The sequence below is a fragment of the Camelus bactrianus genome, chromosome X (assembly GCF_048773025.1).
Source record: "Camelus bactrianus isolate YW-2024 breed Bactrian camel chromosome X, ASM4877302v1, whole genome shotgun sequence".
Lineage (NCBI taxonomy): Eukaryota > Metazoa > Chordata > Mammalia > Artiodactyla > Camelidae > Camelus > Camelus bactrianus.
Genome location: NC_133575.1, coordinates 67,228,084 through 67,242,044, shown reverse-complemented (window position 1 = coordinate 67,242,044; position 13,961 = coordinate 67,228,084). Strand labels below are relative to the sequence as shown.

General features: G+C 36.4%; 1 non-coding gene across 1 annotated transcript; it reads left to right on the top strand.

The window, feature by feature from the left end:
• The first annotated feature begins 3,357 nt into the window (after window positions 1-3,357).
• TRNAV-AAC (transfer RNA valine (anticodon AAC)) lies at window positions 3,358-3,431 on the top strand. The gene has a single exon. It is a non-coding gene; the product is annotated as a tRNA-Val (tRNA).
• Window positions 3,432-13,961: the final 10,530 nt, after the last annotated feature.

Sequence of the window (13,961 nt, the reverse complement as noted above, 5' to 3'; positions counted from 1 at the left end):
GGGCAGTCTTGTAGAACTGAGCCCTTAGCCTGTGAACTCTGACTCAATCTCTGGGTAGACAATGTCAGAGTTGAGTTCAATTGTAAGATATCCAGGCTGTGTCACAATAACCACGTGTTGGATGTATGGGGGAACAGCTCACACACACACCCATTGGAACTGGGTCCAGAACCCAAATGAGGAGAATGGGGATAACTGCCAGGGGTATAGAGCTTCTTTTGGAGGTGATGAAAGTGTTTTAAAATTGGTTGTAGTGATTATTTAACTCTGGATCTACTCAAAATGAATGAATTGTACACTTTAAATGGTTGAATTTTACAGTATGTGAATGATCTCAATAAAGCTCTCACCAAAAAAGAAAAGAAACAGTATCCTTCAAAGCAAAGAAATAGGGAATTATACCATGATAAAAGTAGAAACCCCCCAAGAAGACACAGCAACCCTAAATGTGTATGCCCTAAAAAACAGAGCTGCAAAGCATATGATAAAATTTAAAGGAGAAATAGAAAAATCCACAATTGTAGTTGGAGACATCAACATATCTCTATTAATAATTAATTGAACAACAAAAGACAAAATTAGCAAGGATATAGAAGAACTCAACAACACCATCAACGATAGGATCTAATTTACATTTGTACACACTCCACCCAACAATTGGTGAATACAGATTTAAGTGTCCATAGAGCATATACCAAAATAGACCTTATCTTGAAACAAACTTCAGCACGTTCAAACAAACTGAAATCATACAGTGTGTTCTCTGACCATAGTAGAATCAAACTATAAGTCAATAAGAGAAAGATAATAGGAAAATTTGCAATCATATTAATTAATACATTTTTAAAAAAGTCCTGATTCAAAGAATGAATCAAAAGGGAAATTTAAAAAAATCATTTAACTGAATGGAAATGAAAATACAACATACCAAAATTTGTGGGACACAGCTAAATAAGTGCTCAGGGGGAAATGGATAGCACTAAATGCATACATTAGAAAAGAGGAAAAGTCTCAAATTGATAATCAAAGCTCCCACTCCAATAAACTGGAGAAAGAAGAGCATAAATCCAACCCAAGCAGAGGAAAGAAATAATAAATACAAGATCAGAAATACAAGGCACAGGGGTATACCTCAGTGGTAGAGCATTTGACTGCAGAAATACATGATATTAGAACAGAGAAACAATGGAGAAAATCAGTGAAACAAATAGAAATTTCTTTGGAAACATCAGTAAAATTGACATATCTCTAGTAAGACTGCCAATGAGAAAGAGAAGACACTAATATCAGAAATTAAAGAAAAGATACAAATACAGACTTTATGTAGATAGTAAGAGAATACAACAACCAACTGTACAAACATAAATTTGACAACTTAGATGAAATGGACCAATTCTTTGAAAAACATAAATTACCGTATCTTACCCAATGTGAAATAGTTTGAATAGTCCTATAACTACTCAATGAATTAAATTAAGTTTGTAATTTAAAACACATCTCAACTCATTTTATGAAGCTAGAATTACTATATCAAAAACAAAGGCAGTTTTGAAAAACCTACATACCAAAATCCTATGTTAATATTCATGCAAAAAAAAAAAACTCTTACAAAATATTAACAAATGAAATTCAGTGGAGGAATAGACATACAGATCAATGGAATAGAACAGAGAATCCAGAACCCAAAGCACACAAATATGCCCAATTGATTCTTTTACAAAGGTGCAAAAGCAATTAAGTGAGGCAATTATATGCTTTTCAACAAACGATGCTGGAATCATTAAAATTCCATAGGCAAAAAAAAAAAAAAAAAAAAAAGGAAAGACGATAGGTCCCCCACCTAAACCTCACACATTATATTAATTAATTTAAAATGGATCAAGGACTTAAGTATAAAACATAAAGATATAAAACTTTTTAAAAATATGGAAAACTTCAGATTCTAGGGCTAGGCAAAGGATTCTTAGGCTTTTCACCAAGAGCATGATTTTTTAGAAACATTTTCTTTTAAAATGTTGGGACTGTAGAATATTTGTTTGTTTTGGAGAAGATCACAATGATCAACTCTTAGTAAACTTGTGAGAGTTTGTCTTCAGTGGCCTTCCTAGGCTGTGCTTCTCACTGTGCAATGTCTCCACCCCTTCAAACCCAGTGCCCTCAGCTACTAGAACTGTCTGCCTAGGGATTCCATCTATCTATGTAACTCCTCAAGCCAGGCCTAGACTTTTATCTCCTTCTAGTCCTCCAACTAAACCACCAATCCATATTCTAGTCTCATTAAATAACTGATTAAACTGACAAATGCATCTGCTGTAATTTCTTTCTAGCACTCACTTCTAATTCAGTCTTAATGTTTGCATTTCAAGCACCTGGTCTGGCCAATGTTTTATCAAGAAATGACCTTTCCTCCTTTCCTTCTCTTTCTGTAATTCCATCATACCATTTAGGCAGCCATTGTTGCTTATGAATAAGGATTTCTGATTATTATCTAAGTTTCAGATACCATAAAAAGTAGCGGAGCTGTTTATCTGTTTCTGATGACCCACGTGCCGTCAGTAAACTTCAATAATCAATAATTACGTTTAATCTTCTCCAAGTCCTTTTGTCTTGCTTCTCCTTTCTCCAGGATGTTTGCAAAGTTTGAGCTGTAGGAAACAATGAGGTAAAGATATCCAGCAGGTAAATGCATTATTTTAATTTCAAGACCAGGCATACACATGAAAACAGCACTTACCTTACCTATAGCTATTACACTGGCAAGATTGTATCCTTTTTGTTCAGACAGTCTTTATAAATGCTTTTCCCCAGTTATTCTTTGGTGAAGGCCTTAAAGTCACTGGGTTGTTGCCAGGCCAATAAGCACACAGTAAATCACTCATTCTAGGTTTTCCCAAGAAAATTTCATATCAAAAAAGACACCACAAAAGGAAAACTTGTCCAAATTTCTGTCATTGCACATGGGCTTACAACACCAATTTGTACTTACTTGGATGAATCAGAACTTAAAGCCCTATCACAACTTCATCCAGACAGGATTTTTTGTTTTTTTTACATTTAATACAGAAACAGAAGATGATGCAAGACAAGATATAAAAAAATTTGGAACTGAAAAAATTGTAAATAGACATGGATGAGCAGAAACCTTGTAACAAAAACAACAGACCTGTAACTTGAATGAATAACAATAATGATAACCATTTATTAAGGGCTTTCTACATGCCAGATATTGATCAAAGTGCTCCTTATTCTCATTGTTCATTTAAACAACATAGCATCCCTATAAATTAGGTTCTGTTATTATGCCTATTTTTTCTGATATGGAAATTCAGTCTCAGGTCAAATAAATCACCAAGGGGGGGAAGGTATAGCTCAAGTGGTAGAGCACATGCTTAACATGCATGAGGCCCTGGGTTCAATCCCCAGTACCTCCATTAAAAATAAATAAACCTAATTACCTACCCCCACCAAAAAAAAATAACACAACAATAAGTAAATTAAAATAAATAAAATAAATTTTTAAAAAATCACCTAGGGTCACAAAGCTAATGAGGGACTGAGCTGAGATTTGAACTCAGTTTTCTTTGATACCAATACCATTGTGCCCCAACCACCCACTGTCCCATATGACCTCCCTCGTGCAACTTTGACAACATATAAAGGACAGGGAAGAGTTTTACAAAGAAAATATGAACAATTCTGGGAAGGCATAAAGGAATATGAGTGTGTGTGTGGTGTGGAGTGGTGAGTGAGGAGTGAAGAGAGCCAGCCTGAGTGACGTGGTTGTGAGCACTGATCCCTTTTGGCAGGACAGTTCTCAGGGACTGCATAGGAGGCTCTGCAAAGGTTACCTTTTCTCTGTTTTCCTTCCACAAGAAGTGAGTAAGGCTACTGCTTAAGTTTACTAGCAAAGAGGTAAAGCTAATAGAGTGGTAACGCTTGTGTTTTAGGTTGAGGTTTTAGGGCTAAAAGAAACTCTAGGTTCTCACTATATCAAGACTCACAAAATAAAATTAAAATGTACAGTCAAAATCTGAATTAGTCAATTCCCTTTCAAGTGATTTAAAAAATGCTATTACAGAGCAAAATTTAAAAAAAAGATGTTAAGTGACGTACTGTTTTAATTTTTTAATTAACTTATAATAATATGCTTTATCTTATTCATAGTCTGTTCATAGCTAGGTTTTTTTTTTTTAAAGAAAGCACTTTTCATTTATGATTCCAGAAATTTGTGATAAATCAACTCGGGCTCTCTCTCTTTCATATATGCAATTAATTAATTGCTGCGACTTAAATTCCACTTAGAATTCTAATACAGGCCTTTAAACTCACTAAGCTACATGATAACCACAAGATTGGAAAGACCCCTTACCTTCTTAGTTTTCTAAGGAGCTAACTCCCTTCACTGAAATGGTCTGAGGGAAAGAAAAATACCATATGAGATCGCTCATATGTGGAATCTAAAAACAAAAACAAAAACAAACAAACAAACAAAAAACAAAGCGTAAATACAGGACAGAAATAGACTCATAGACATAGAATACAGACTTGTGGTTGCCAAGGGGGCGGAGGGTGAGAAGAGATAGACTGGGATTTCAAAATTGTAGAATAGATAAACAAGATTATACTGTATAGCACAGGGAAATATACACAAAATCTTACGGTAGCTCACAAGAAAAAAATGTGACAATGAGTGTGTATATGTCCATGTATGACTGAAAAATTGTGCTGAACATTGGAATTTGACACAACATTATAAAATGATTATAAATCAATAAAAAATGTTTAAAAAATTAAAAAAAAGAAATGGTCTGAGGGAATCTTTTTTTTAACATTTTTGAGATGTATGTCAGATAATGTTTTGCCTATGTTTTCTTCTAGGAGGTTTATTCTATCTTGTCTTATGTTTAAATCTTTGATCCATTTTGAGTTTATTTTTGTGTATGGTGTAAGGGAATGTTCTAGCTTCACTGATTTACATGCTGCTGTCCAGTTTTCCCAACACCATTTGCTGAAGAGACTGTCTTTATTCCATTGTATATTCTTGCCTCCTTTGTCGAAGATGAGTTGACCAAAAGTTTGTGGGTTCATTTCTGGGCTCTCTATTCTGTTCCATTGGTCTATATGTCTGTTTCTGTACCAATACCATGCTGTCTTGATGGCTGTAGCTCTATAGTATTGTCTGAGGTCTGGGAGAGTTATTCCTCCAGCCTCTTTCTTTCTCTTCAGTAATGCTTTGGCAATTCTAGGTCTTTGATGGTTGCATATAAATTTTATTATGATTTGTTCTAGTTCTGTGAAATATGTCCTGGGTAATTTGATAGGGATTGCATTAAATCTGTAGATTGCCTTGGGCAGTGTGACCATTTTAACAATATTGATTCTTCCAATCCAAGAGCATGGGATATCTTTCCTTTTTTAAAGTCTTCTTTAATTTCCTTGAGAGAATCTTTACTAACCTCAACCTGCCTCTTGTGAGTTTTGATCTCGAGCAGACTGTAGGCCTACCTCTTTTTCGCTCAGCTTTGTTTCTCCAGTTTAGTTTGATTGATAGATATGCCTGAATTTGCACATTTCAGAATAAAGGTACATAATAATACTATTGCCTCACTCAGTTTCAGTTAGGCTGGCAAATTAGATCTGTAATGTCTCTTCTATCTTGAAAGTTCTGAGATGCTCTTAGATTATTATAATTTGACTGTTAAAGGGCTACACTAATTCTAACAGCAACTTTAATGCAATGCCATGTCTGAACATAGTATAAATTCTATAAATGTTAACTATTGTTTGGAAAACTAAACATGCCAAATAGATTTCTTTCCAATGGTGGTCTTTAACCATGTGTGATAAAGATTCTGGTTTATAATGAAAAGGCTTTTGTCTTAGTGTGGGACTGAATCCTACTGCCAAATCAAAAGAAATTAAGCAGATCTGTATTCCAGTTAAGGGCAGCACCATCCTATCAATTAGTAAAATAACTAAGCTGAAGGTAGTGTTGAAGGTCACTTATTAAGCTTTAGAACACAGATGCAAATAAAAAGGGTAACTTATAGTCATATTTCTTGTTGCCAGTAATATAAGGAGGCAATATGAATAATTGTGAAAGCTTTAGTAAAACATTTCATGAGAAATTTAGGCTTTTTTTAAAAAACATATCTTGGAGAAGATTTGAACAACATTATAGCCAAACTGACCTAAGACCTAAGAGACATTGATAGACCACTCTACCCAACAATAGCATAATGCACATTCTTTTCAAGTGCACATTGAGCATTCCTAATATACACCATATATTAGGCTACATAATAAGTCTTAATAAATTTTAAATGATTGAAATCATACAAAGTATAATTTTGGACTGCACTACAGTGAAATTTGAAATCAGTTAACAGAAGGAAATTTGGGAAATTCACAAATATTGTGGAAATTAACACCTAAATAATCAATGAATCAAAAAAATCAAAGTGGAAATTTGAAAATACTTTAAGATGAATGAAAATAAAAACACAACACATCTGAACTTGTGGATTCAGTGAAAACAGTGCTTAGGAAGAAATTTATTGCTTTAAAACACATATTAAAAAGAAGAAATATCTCAAATCAGTAACCTAATCTTCCATCTCAAGACCCTAGAAAAAGCAGAGCAAACCACTAACACCAAAGCAAGCAGAAAGAAGGAAACAATAAAGATGAGAGCAGAAATAAATGAAATAGAGATTTTTAAAAAAGCAATAGGGAAATAAAAAAAAAATAGTACTTGGAAAACTTCAACAAAATTGGCAAACCTTTGCTATACTAAGAAAAAGAGAAAAAAATCAAGTTACTAATAACAGGAATAAAAAAAAGGAAGATATTATTTCTGCTCTTCCCAAAATAAAAAGGAGAATAAGGGAATACTATGAACATCTGCATGCTGATAAACTAGATAACATAGATAAAATGAACAAATTCCTTTAAAAACACACTACTAAAATTGGATCAAGAAAGAACAGAAAATCTGAATAGATCTATAATAAATATAAAGGTTGAATTAGTAATCAAAACAACTTCCCACAAAGAAAAGCCCAGGCTCAGATGGTTTCTCTAGTGAATTCTGCCAAAGATTTAAAGAAGAATTAATATTAGAGTGTCGTCACCAAACTGGCAACATAGGTTGTTCCTGATTTCACTTCCCCTCACAAGAAGAAAAACTAGCAAATATTCATGGACAGACACCCCTAAGAAAATTCTAGAACATGGGCGTGCAACTGAAGCACCCTCATGCACCACAGAGACCAAGACAGACTACATGAAAATGGTAAGAGAAGTGGCTACATGCTAACTGCATTGCTCCTCCCCTAGATGAATGCAACACTGCAGTGAGATGCTTCCCCTGAGTCTGCATTTCCTCCAGTGGGAAAAGAGAGCCCAAGGGGGACATCCATATCCCCCAGCATTGTGTGTCACTTCTGTGGAGCACCTACTCCAGTCCTTCCCCACAGGGATTGTGGGGGAAACACTGGAAATCTGATTGTGATGGAGAAGTTGGGAAGGGCTTGAAAAAACCAGCATTCAGACCTTGGCAGACCAAGTTCCTACCTGCATCACCCAAGTGGTAGTCCCAACCAGCAGTTTTGCTCATCAGCAGAGTCAAGATGGTGGCAGTCTGATCAGAGAACTTGGAAGAGTGAGGTCTACTTGATTCAGATCTTCAAACAAAGAGCATTTTTAACCCTGGAATCTGGTTGGCCCCCACCAAGACAGGGGAGCTGAGTCATAGCTGGGCAAATTGCTGAGTGTAGTTCCCAATCCCACCCGACCAGAAAGGCTGGCTAGAATACCTGGAAGCTGTGTAGCCCAGCAATGCTCAAGCAAGGAGTACAACAGGCAGAACCGATCATCCACAGAGCAAAACCTGTTCAGCCAGGGAACTTGGAGAGCAGGTCTGCTTGAGTTAAGACCACAAGCAAAGAGTCTTGCAAGACTTGGAGTCAGTTCATCTGCTCCACTCAGAGAAGGGAGCTGTCATAATCCCATATACTGCTGAGTATAGCTCCTGGCCCCTCCTGACCAAAAAGTCTGATCTGGAATAGCTGTTAGGTTGCTTGGAACTAGCCTTCCCACCCCTCCCAGGCAGGGAACATGAGTCATAACCTGGTCAAATGCTAAGTATAACTTCTGGCCCTGCCAGAACAAAAAGGCTTGTGAAGACACTTGGAAACTACATAGCTCAGTGACATTCGAACAAATTTCAGCAAGCAGAGCTGATCATCTGCAAAGCAGAGCCAGTGCCACTGTTCGACCAGGCTACTTGAGGCACAGGTCGGCTTGAGTCAAGACGACAAGAAAGACCCTTCCCAGTCTTAGAGGTTGTTCTCCCCCTCCACCCAGACAGGGAAACTAATTCATAGCTCCCTCCATTGCTGAATACAGCCTTCGGCCTGCTTGACCAGGGAACCTAGCCAAAGCTGTGTAGCCCATCCAACAATCCTGTTTACAATGGCACTTGAACAGAGAGCACAACCTGTGGCTTTCCCCATCTGCAGAGCAAAACTGGTGGTGATGTCTGACTAGGGAACTCAGTGCACAATCCTACCTAATTCTTCTCTTTAAACAACAAGATGTGCAGGCTCTTGTGTCTGTCTTGCTGCCCTGCCACAGTAGGAAAAATAATTTATGCCCTACATAGCTCTGAGTATAGTACCCTCTCCCAACAGTATAGAAAGCCTGACCAGAGAACCCTCTGCTTTTTAATTCAGCTGTATATTATTCTTTCCTTTGGATTTTATTTCTACCTTCACAAAGAAGAAAAAAACTTGGCAAAAACATCTAAAATACCACAACATTAACAGTGGGTATGCTAGGGCAATGGGTTATTTTGTTCTTTTCTTTACTTTCCATAATGTAATACTACTACTTTTGCAATAAAAATACATTTATAAGAAGACACACACATGCACACAGGTGCATGTGTGTGCACAAACACACACCTACTGAGTAAAACAAATCTAATTAGTTTACTCTGAGCCTTAGAGGAAAAAAAAATGGCCTGAAATTCAAACTTCCAAGAAATGAAGTGTTTAAAACAGTAGATTGATCTACCAGCCACACATACCCCTTAATCACCCACTCACACACACAACACACACATCTACACACACCAACTGATATGCTCATTTGGCTATAAGAGCATTTTAATTAAAAACAGCAGCAGATTTGACTCATTCCATTGGAAAATAAATTTAGGAAGGAGGAGGTTGAATGAGGGCAGTTTCAGAGTGGCCATAACCAGATAGCTTCCTCATGATTATAGAAGTGCTACTGAGCATACTAATAAGAACATCGTAAATGTCCATTGTGCATCATGATTTCGCAGAGTAATTTTATGTTCTCATCCATTTTGCTCTGGCACACTTTCAGCAACTTTGTAAGCAAGATGAGAAAACTGAGATCTAGAAAGTTTGGAAGACTTCACCAGGGTCACAAAATAGTTGATATCTTGAGACTCCTAAATGCTGTGTTCTTTGTAGCTGATGAAAAGGGCAGAAGGAAAAGAGCTTGTATTTGTTGGGTACATATTCTCTTCCATGAACTTTGTAATTATAATTTTGTTGAATTTTCAAAATAATTCTATGAAACAGGTGTGAGTACTATCTCCATTCTGCATGCTGCGAAAAGGAAAATCAGTTACTCATGGCTACAGAGCTAGTATGTGGCAGAGTCAGAATTTAAATCTTCATCAGTCTGATTCCAAAGCCAGAGCTGATTTCTTCATGCTGTCTTCTAGAAACAAAGGAGTTAAGGGATGGTGACCATCTGTCCCAATGATTTGAGGAGGAACAGACAGATAAAACTTGAACGTTTAATTGCCTTTATGATGAGACACTGACGCCCACCAAATGGTGGTCTGTGGTCTGCTTTGTAGTGCCATTAGCTTGACCTGGCTTGTTTTTCCTTTTTATCCTGAATCTTTTGCCATCCATAGCTGGTTATAGCTGTGAGTGTTTTGCTATTTGTGCATATGGGCTGCATGTGCTATTTCAAAAAATCCTCAAAGCACTTGACACATTGTTAGTCATCTAGAAGCTGTGCCACAAATGTTGACTGGCTCTTAAGATATAAAATCCTAGAAATGAAATACCTTCTTTGGAGAGGAATTATTTGTATAAGAATTTATTTGGCAACTGATTATGATGAATCAAACTTCATATGTATAGGAAAACTGGCCCGTTAAGCTTTTATAATAAGAAAGCATCCATGACTATCATAAACACTGGCAGTAAAGCAAAAAAAATTGTATAGTATATGGTACTGTATTTTTCCTACCAACTTCCATTTTTAAATTAGGGAAACCAGATTCAGAGAAAGAAGAAATACATGGACAACAAACATAATGAATTCAAATTTAGGAATGAAAACAACAACAAATGAATTAAAATCCCCAAATGCCACTTCCAACCCTTTTTCCACCAGTTTGGAGAAAACTGACAAGAAAATATATGGTCAAAAGGATCACAAATGTCATAAAGTCCACAAATGTCAATCTGAGATGCTCCTCATGGATTCTGGAGCTGCTAGTAACTTCGTGGTGGCAGGAAGGAACTTTATGATTTGCTTCACTCTGTGAGTTACCTTCAGCCCTATGGCCCCTGCTTCTCTTGATCTCCCAGAACACACACTCTTTATGCTGTCTGGCTAGTATAATTGTTATTTATGTAGCCACCTCTGCTTCCAGACTGTGAGCTCCCTTGTCTCCCCTACAGGCCAAGCACAGTTCTCCACATAATAGTCACTCAGTAAAGTTTTGTTGAATAGAACAAATGAATGAATGAAATATGAATGAGTGATTCAGACTAGGCAACCAGGGTAGGAAAAAGGGGGAAGTTCTGTGGTTTTCTCTGTATTTGGGCATCTCAAACAAGTTTTTGTTTTGTGTTTGTTTTACTCGCTGTAACTCTACTGCATCTTTATAAAACTTTTGGCAAGATTTTTTTTTAACCTATTCTTGCCTGCTCACTTGCTTTACCTCCCTTTCTCTCCTACTTGGCAAATTAGTTGAAAAATATTAGTCCGAGAAACTTTAAGCTTTTAGGACCATGATTACAGCAGAACCACCTTACATATACACAGTAGGTTCTCCATAAACCTGTTTTGGTCAAATAAATACATTTCTTAAAATATTCTCGGTAATCTTTTTATCTTCTTCTTAGACTGTACTCAATAGCCCCCTACTTTCTGCCAAAACAAGTTAATATTGGAATTCTGAGAAACAAGCCCAGGAATTAGTCTTCTTTCTAGCTTTTCAGTTGTAAATACCAGAATTTCAATTTAACAAGTTGATATTGAACACCTACTGGGTGCTTAGCACTAGAGGACAAAGGAAGGAGACAAAGTCTCTGCTTTAAGCACCTTGTTGTCCCATGGAGAATAACACAGTATACAAAGTACTGCAATTTATCTATGGGGAGGCACTAAGTACATCCATTCATTCAGGGGACAAGAACCCTTACTTGGACTAGATGGCATTTGAGTCAGATTTGCATGATTTTTGCTAGATAGAGATGGAATAAAAGGCATTTCAAGCAAAAAAGAATAGTATGAGTAAATATCTTAGCTCAGGTTGCCATAAAAAAACACCATAGACTTAGGTGGCCTAAACCACAAACATTTATTTCTCACAGTTCTGAAGGTTAGGAAGTCCAAGATTAAGGTACGAGTCAGTTTTGGTTTGTGGTTAGAGCCCTTTTCCTGGCTGTATCCTTACATTGTGGAAAGAGAGGAAGCTCTGGTGTCTCTCCTTCTTCTTATAAGGGCATTAATACCATCATAGGAGTTCTACCCTCATTAACACATTTACTTAAACTTGATTACTTCCCAAAGGCCCCACCTCCTAATACTGGGGGATTGGATCTTCAACATATGAATTTGGGGGGAACACAGATGCTTAGTCAACAAGAGTAAGTATGTGGAGAAGTGATGGTGATGTGTACATTCACAGAGCAGCAAGGAGTCCAGGTTGGGAAGAGGCATAGTTGTAGAGAAGGCTGGAAAGGTAATCTGAAATCAGAAAGTTGAAAGATTTCAAATACTAGGCCAACTTTGGACTTAATTTAGTAACTGATGGGGAGATAGTGGAGGGTTTTTTTTTAACAGAGGTGGAGATATATTGTGAGCAAATCTGTCGTTTAGAAGACTAATCTAGAAGTAGTGTGGAAAAAGGAATAGAGATGGAAAGTGATTTGGAAACAAGAAGAGAATCACAATCTTGGTGAGAAGTGGGAATAATTAACATTGACTGAGCCATTACTGTATATCTGGAACTTTAAAAAGTTCTTTGTAAGTATAAGCCATTTAATCATTACCAAAACTTTTTGAGGTAGACATTCTTATTATCTGTACAGTGTAGGTGACATAATGGAGGCATAGATAAGTTAATTAACTCACTCAAGTTTACAAAGTTAGTGGTAGAGTCAGAATTTAAACAAGATCTATTTGACTCAAGAGTACAAGGTTTGTTTGCTTGTTTTATCTTTTTTTAAATACAGAATTTATACAAATCAGTAAAAGAAACTCTAAGAGACAGAATGTATATATAAACACATATGTACATTTATATATATATATATATATATATATACACACTTTGGAAAAACTATAAACATGATCAAGTAAATTCAGTTTGTAGCAATGAGATACTATAGTGGTAAATTAAGTCTTTTAATATAGAATTTTTAAACTCTAATAATAACTAGAGTTAAATTCGTTGAGTGCTTACTATATGTCAGACAATATTTTAGGATTAATATATTAATCCTTACAACAACCCTAAAATGTCATATTATTATTAGCTCCACTTTACAGATGATAAAATGAATACATAGAGAGGTCAAGTAATTTGCCCAAGCTCACACAGATACTAAGAGGCAGGGGAGAAATGCACACCCAGGTAGCTCGCTTGAAATTACGCTTTCAGCCATTAAACTACATCATGACAAAAAGAGGTGAGACAACCATTATCTAATAGATTGTTGATTAGATTTTGTTCAATCATTTATTTAAAAAAACATGTATTAACCATCTAATATGTGCCAGGCATTGTCTTAGGTGATAGTAATATACTGGTATGGTAGGCAAGACAGACATGATTCCTGTCTGCATAACTTTCATAAAGTCATAAAATTATATAACCTTCCTAATGAGATATTTGGCAAGTTATATTAACAACCTTATAATGTTCATATCCTCTGATTTAGTAATTCCACTCTTAATCTACGCAAAGGAAATATTGAGAAAAGGCAGATTTAGATATATATTTCAAGTTTTTTGTTAAAGCATTATTTATAATAGCTTGAATTGAAGATTGTGAAGGTTACACACACACACACACACACACACACACACACACACGTGCTGTATTCTCAGTGATATATACAGTGCCTGACATATGGTAAACACTCATTAAATATTTGTCAAATGAATGAATCAAGAGCAAATATCAAGGAAAAAAGACTGAATGGTCAACAAGAAGTCTTGATTAAGTGTATTTCAGTGTATTGACATAATGAAGAAAACTATTAAATAAATATTGAGAAGGGGATAAAAATAATAGAGTAGGAGGATGTGGAGCTCACCTCTCCCCACAAACACATCAAAATACTTCTATATGTGGAACAATTCTCATGGATAACTAACTGGAAACTGGCAGAAGAAGTCCTATACTACCAAAGCTGCAAGAAAGATCTCCATGTAACTGAGTAGGATGGGAAAAAAGGCATTAGGTCTGGATCCGTCCCCCTGGGAGGGATCTGTAAGAAGGAGCAGGTTCACACAGGCAAACCCTTACCCTCTGGAGTGAGCAGTTTGACTCACAATCTGTACATCCCAGCCCTGAGGCCCTGCATGGAAGAGACAAGCCCCATTGCCTGCTGGGAAATCTGCTGAGACAGATAGAAGGGCTGGAGAAGCCTAGACTCTACTCATGAGGA